The 7,500-nt window shown below is 35.0% G+C and overlaps 1 protein-coding gene across 2 annotated transcripts in view; it reads left to right on the top strand.

Annotated features, from left to right (window-relative positions):
* LOC135201724 (uncharacterized) overlaps positions 1–7,500 on the top strand; it is a 58,979-nt gene that overhangs the window by 34,763 nt on the left and 16,716 nt on the right. The gene's annotated exons all lie outside the window — the stretch shown is intronic.

The following is a 7,500-nucleotide window of genomic DNA, read 5'->3' as shown; positions in this document are numbered from 1 at the left end:
TAATAATAATAATAATAATAATAATAATAATAATAATAATAATAATAATAATAATAATAATAATAATAATAATAATAATAAATAAATAAATAAATAAATAAATAAAATAATAATAATAATGAATAAAAAATTAATTTATGTCTTATGGTATATACCGGCAGTTAATCATTACTTGGCCAATTTTATTGTGTAATATAAAATTACCTGAATAGGTTTGCGGAATATTTTATTACACGACTCATTTTCGGCCGTCCTATATCTGTAATCCGAAGATTTATTATTATATATACAAGGCGTATTCCTGCAGTTAATCATCACTTGGCCTATTTCATTTTGTAATATATATTTTCGGTAGATTTGCGGGGAAAAAAATCACTGTATTTTCAAATTCTTCATTCTCCAATTCGAGGAAAGAAATATCAATATTTTTAAACTATCGATGAAAAATGTTTAACTGAAGAATTTCTTCAAGTTCGTTGGTGTGCAATACTTCAGGTAAAAGATCGCTAATTAGCGTAGGTAATTCTGATAGATGAACAAACGACAGAGGTAAATTGGTTAATAAGCCTTTTACTTTACACGACTCAATTATCGCTGTACCATACGTTAGCCTTATATTCTTAAATCAAACATTCAATATCGATGGGATTTAAACATTTTTCATCAGAACAAGGCGTGATCCGATCTCCAGCTTACTCGAGATTGTGGAAGATTTTACCCTCAGGCATAAGTTGTAAACATTATATTCCTAATTTGACGTAAATTAAAATAAATAAGTCATATTTTATTATAAACAGTTTTTTTTACTGTTTATCATGCACATTATTTATTACTTACATTTCCATTCTAATAAATAAATCATAAATATCATATCCTATATAATTCCTGTATCTTTAACTCGACGCGAAACACATTTTTCAGACCTTTTTAGACTCTTCCATAGACCTTTCCTACCCCCCGACAAGAACAACAGCAACAACAACAACAGAAAAATAGTTAGTAGGCTTACTCCCCGAGTAAGCGAAAATAGTTATAATATTAATAAAACCTTTTTCCTCCAAACGGAGAAATGGAAAAATATTTAACGATAAAAAGATTTGAATACATACCCCATTTTCGGTTTACCATTGTACACTATTTACCATACGACCATTTACCCATTATTATTACTTGCGTAAATAATGATGATTTTTCATTGTGGTATAATGCACCCGCTTCGTCTTATTCATTATTAGATATATAATCATTAATCACAACTGGATTTTGAACAAGTCTTGAAAAATGAAAAAAACATTCACCACTACTGGTGGATCTGTCCTTGTAACTACGGTTAAAATAAAGGTGGTAATATATACATTTTAAATTCTTTATAAAGTTCTAAATATAACCAAGAGAAACCGCCATCATAATAATTTATTTAATGACTAACCTAAAATGACCTGAGGCGACAGTATTAATCCCCATCATGTTTGGAGATGCTACGATTAAGTAGACTATAGACCGCTAATGCTCTTAGGCATATATATATATATAAGAGATTAAATGGCTTAAAAACAGGTTTACGTTCTTATCCTCTTAAAGGATTTAATTCGCTTAAGAAGATGAGTTTATCTGCGCCCTTCATTAAGAAATGAAAGTAAAGTATTTATCACGATATTACAACAAAAGTATTAAAACCAGCATCCAGGTAGTGACAGATTCATCTATCTTATCAACCCTTCAATCACTTCTTTTATATTTTCGTTATTCAAATCTTCAGCTGTAATCCTTTCTTGGACGGAGTCGGCGGGCTATTTGAACCCAAAATGGATCCATGATTTTTGTTTGTTTTTGTTTATATGGTGTTTTTACGTTACATGGAACCAGTGGTTATTCAGCAACGAGACCAACGGCTTTACGTGACTTCCGAACCACGTCGAGAGTGAACTTCTATAACCAGAAATACACATCTCTCACTCCTCAATGGAATGGCTGAGAATCAAACCCGCGACCACTGAGGTGGAAAGCAAACACCATACCAACCGCGCCACTGAGGCGCTGTAAGCAGAAATGACCCATTGTCTCAGTACCTGCTGATTTATGCAGGCGTGAATCTCGTGAATTGCTGCCACTGAACACCGCTTCGTTTGCTAGATCCACGATATAATAATGGCTATAGGTCTTGCCTCAGGAATAGGCGGTCCGATTAACTCCTTTGTACCGCTTGGCGCAGAAGAGGTTTCAGGTTGTCAAGGGTTAGTTTTGGGTCTAAAAAGCCTTTCTCAACATGTTCCGCCTAATGTCCAGTTTTATTTCCGATTCGCTGTTGGACGAATCTGGGGCGGACCCACGAAAATAGAGGAACAAGACGTATAAATAAGATGTTCTGTAAAGGATTGCTTTGGTGATCAAGCGCGTATGACAAGGTACGAATTATTATCTTAATTCATTTAAAGTATAACTTTGCTAAATAACTATTAGTCTCCGACTGAGTATACCCTGTGCGGCTCACTGTAGGTGATGCTGAAAAGTTCGAAGTAACTTGCTTTCGGCGGCAAGTTGACTTGAAATTCAAGCTTCCTAAGAGTATTACGTTGTTCATTTGAAAGAACTTACTGAAGACAACAGGAAACACAGAAGAAATGCTCTAACAAAGTGATAAACAGACAGATAGAAATGCGAGTATATTATCAAATACAAGGATAATTGCTTTAGGGAACTGCAATAAACAAGAGAGGCGGAATGACGGGCCATCTTGGAAAGCGAGATCCAAGGAAGGAAATACGACACGAAAAAAAAATTATTTGACAGAAATAAGCCAAAATGAAAGATAAATTGTAGTAATGTAAGTAGATTTTAAATCACAAGTTGAATTGCAATAAAGAAGAAACGTGGAAAGCGAGATCCCAGGAAGAAAATACGACGCGAAAATTAGAAAAAAAAGCAAAAGCAAAAGTACGATTTGACAGAAAACACACCAAAATTGGAAGATCTTGCGTCGAAGGACAAAACAAGGCGGCGATGTTCGACGCTCGCTATTTTGGGACGAGACATCACGTCCCCCGTTGTGTTCGTCATTTTAATTAGCAATATTCCTCGAGGAAGAAGATCACAGCTATTCTTTTGATACTATTCTCTCAATTGGAGAGTTTTTTTTTTTTTTTTTTTTTTTTTTTTGAAGGGGCCGCCAGGAATCTATTTTCAATCGTCTTGAATTCTCCAGCTATTCAAATGGACGAAATTTAGGTCTGGAATACAAAAATTGAAAAATAAATAATTTCACTTCTATTTGGGAAGTGAAAGATATATATATTTCTTTTTGTGAATTAAATGAGAAAATACCAATGATGATCTTCATCTTAGACAGTTTTAATAAATATTTTTTCCCTTGATATAAAAGAGAGAATACTTATGATAAATCTTTCCTTTAAACAAATCATTAAAACTAGTACTTGGCATTCTAAGGTCAGAGTTTCGTTTGATCTTTTCTCAAAAACTTCACTTATAGAAATTGCATAATCAATTTTTTCTAATGCAGACGCCTGTGGGACGGCTAGCTAATCCTCTGCTTCTATCTAGCCCAGACCTGGGGCGAGCAAGAGAGTTGGGCTTATCCCTAAAGGATAAGATATTACAAGGATCTGGAATAACAGACGCAAGGAGAGGTATCTAAAGCTTTTGGATTTGAACTCCTTTTAAGCAAGAATCTGGAAAACAGAAGCAAGGAAAGATTTCCAAAGCTTTTGTATTTGGACTCCTTTTGAGCAAGAATCTGGAAAAACAGAAGAAAGGAGAGATTTCCAAAGCTTTTGACTTTAGATTCATGTTATGCAAGAATCCGGAAATACAGACCAAAAAAAAAAAAAGAGATTTCCAAAGCTTTTGACTCTAGCATTTTTAGCAAGAATCTAGAAAACAGAAGCAAGGAAAGATTTCCAAAGGTTTTGAATTTAGATTTTTTTTAGCAAGAATCTGGGAAAACAGAAGAAAGGAAAGGTTTCCAAACGTTTTGAATTTAGATTTTTTTTAGCAAGAATTTGGGTGCACAGAAGCAAGGATAGATTTCCAAAGCTTATGTTTTCTTTATTTTTAACTGAAAACATCACAGTGGTCATTGTTCATCAACCTTATGTCTTCCAAGAATTTCCGCTCCTTATAAAAACTGCCAATGAACTTACCATATCTAATTAACATGCAAACACAAAAGGACTAATACAACAGACAACGAATATAAATGAAAAAAACGCTGGGATCTGAGCAACAACGAGGACTGCTATTCTCTGGGTTTACTGAGTGACTGATTGCTTGGATCGACTGAATATTACCTGGCATAGACGACAGTAGGGGAAATTCGAGATGAAGTTCAATAACTGTCCATTTCTGGGTGACACAGGAGCGGCCATTAGCGAAGATATATAAAGGTTTTTCCTCCGTAACAATAGTTCCACGTTGGCCGAGTGCATTTCGCGCTCGGCTACCATTCTGGTGGTCCGAAGTTCGATTCTCGGCTCGGCCAACGCGGAACCAGAGGAATTTATTTCTGGTGATAGAAATTCATTTCTCGATACAATGTGGTTCGGATCCCACAATAAGCTGTAGGTCCCGTTGCTAGGTAACCAATTGGTTCCTAGTCACGTAAAAATATCTAATCCTTCGGGCCAGCCCCAGGAAAGCTGTTAATCAGCTCAGTGGTCTGGTAAAACTAAGATATACTAAACTTTTTCCTCCGTGGCAGAAACCTTTATTTACACATAGCATCACGTTTTATATAATTCGTGATCAAGTATTTTTTAAAAAAAATATCATAATATATAGATATATATATATATATATATATATATATTAATATAATAAAATATATCATATATATATATATATATTATAGATCTATATATATATATATATATATCATATATATATAATCATGGCGTGGAGACAGTAATTGACTTAATACTTCAAATACATAAAGCACATATTCCACTAACTCATCAGATGTCAAAGTCGCGATCCCTTCTTGACTATTTTTATCCTTTCAACCACTTTTCTTCGCCGTCCAAAAGGCGTAAGACAAATGATATCGCTCGCCAGGGAGGTTTCCCCCGCCCCTCCCCCTTTCTAACTAATCAAGTTGATTAGTCTTATATCAGGAAATTTTTTATAAAAAATTTTCCATTTTTTTTTTTTCAAGAATACTGGATGGATTGAAGCACAGGTCACTCTTCGACGCAATTGTCTTGATGCGGCTTCGTATTTTTCATCTTTTTTAATTGCTCGCAGATCTTCTTCAGGTCTGTGACCCCGCGGCGTTATGTATAAAAGACCTCTAATTAGATCTAAAATAAGAACGGTTGGAATGCACATAATATTATTTTTATTTTACATACATAATTACATCAATGATCACGTACTCCTCCGAATAACACCTTTGTTCTGGCACTTTTTTTATTTATTTATTTTTTTTCTGTCTCACCTGTTCACACCTGCTGTCAGCTTGTCACGGGCCATTTGATTTTTGTATACGTCCACGTCTTCTTCCTCTTCTGCTCACACCCCCTCCCCCTTTCCCCCCACTCCCCCCTCTCTCTCTCTCATTCTTATCATCTGAGGCAGCAAGTTTACCTGTGCTTAAGAGAATGGGATGAAAAATTCTCTCTCTCTCTCTCTCTCTCTACGCTTTTTTAAACATCTCATCTTCGTCTTTCTTCATTCGTGATGCTCCCAACGCAAAGTCATCATAATTCTTTATCTTGATTTCATCTCAAGACCTCACTAGGAGACGTATTGTTTCCCCTCCATCTTCTTCTCTTAAATATTCTTTTGTCTTCGGTGCCTAATTAGCATTGTGGTTATAAGAATGGCGTTGTTCATTATGATAGGTGAAGGGTTATGAAGGAAAAATCGGGGCATATATTTCTGTAATGGCGGTAGATCTTATGAGAGAGAGAGAGAGAGAGAGAGAGAGAGAGAGAGAGAGAGAGAGAGAGATTTCTACTTCCTATTTGGTAGAGAAATCTCCACAGGCAACGCCTAATTAGTCAACTTTTCACAGAAGGCATAACCAACCACAAACTTTTCGAAGGAACGATGAATTCATACAGACACAACTAAAGAAAAAGCAGCAGCAGAAGCTTTTACCGCCGTTAACAGACAACAGACAACAGACAACAGACAACAGACAGGGGCAGCCAGAATGCTTTCTTCTTTACCGGATGCAAGAAACTTTGCAAACGAAAGACGATGCATTGCTGGCTGTCAGATTTGGGTGAAATACTATCTCTGAAAATGGACGATTTTTATTTTTAAAACTTTTTCTTTTTCCTTAAACACCGACGCAGCTATAACCCTCAACCCCAACGCTCCCCCCCCCCTCTATCCCCAACCTCTCCCTAACCCCAACGACCCCCCAACCAACACCCATCCCTGCTTTTCTTTTTCGTATCCTCCAACCAACCACGTCTAAATACACATTTATCTCCATTCAAATTTTCACAGTATTTTTGCGCATGAAGATTGGCAGGTTATATATTTTCAAACATTTATCCTAATTTCACTGGTGGTCCAAAGTTCGAATCCTGGCTCGGCCAACGCGGAATCAGAGGAATTTATTTCTGGTGATAGAAATTCATTTCTCGATATAGTGTGGTTCGGATCCCACAATAAGCTGTAGGTCCCGTTGCTAGGTGACCAATTGGTTCCTAGCCACGTAAAAATATCTAATCCTTCGGGCCAGCCCTAGGAGAGCTGTTAATCAGGTCAGTGGTCTGGTAAAACTAAGATATACTTAACTTTTTATCCTAATTTCAGTAACATTTCTTATACAAAGTCAACATTGGAAAACATAAAATTATTTATTCATGACATTTAATTACATTTAGCTTTCATTGACGACTGACAAACATATATTCATTCATTGTATGATATTCATTATTTTTAATTTGTATTGTTAACCGAAAAACCTTAATTCAATTCTTTAATGATCTTGAATTCTTTACAGCTTGCATTTATGACTGAAAAACATAAATCTAATTTTTAATGGTATTGACTTTTGTCTAGCTTGTATTAATGACCTGAAAAAAGTCTAAATTTCTTTACAATGACTAATTAGTTACAGCTTGAAATAATGGCTAAAAACACAAATTGATTTTTAATGATATTTAATGATTTTTTAATGATAAACAATTATGTTAAGCTTGCATTAATGACGGAAAAGCATAAGATTATTTTTAATGATATTCAATTATTTCCAGCTTGCATTATTGACTGAAAACATAAAATTATTTTTTGATATTATTCAATTATTTTCAGCTTGCATTGGTGACTGAAAAAAAAAAAGTTTTTTCAACAGTCTTTATCTTAGTTTAATTACTCTTTCAAATTACGCATACCTCTTTCGCCCAATGCTAATGTGACATTTCCGTAAATATAAAAATAAAAAGTTCAATAAAATTCGGATCTTAATCAGCTGATGGCCTGCGGGTTGACTCCCACTTCAATCCGATATTTCTGCAATATCTTTTCCCC

The sequence above is a fragment of the Macrobrachium nipponense genome, chromosome 28 (genome assembly GCF_015104395.2).
Source record: "Macrobrachium nipponense isolate FS-2020 chromosome 28, ASM1510439v2, whole genome shotgun sequence".
Classification (NCBI taxonomy): domain Eukaryota; kingdom Metazoa; phylum Arthropoda; class Malacostraca; order Decapoda; family Palaemonidae; genus Macrobrachium; species Macrobrachium nipponense.
This window is presented reverse-complemented; position numbering and strand designations above follow the sequence as displayed.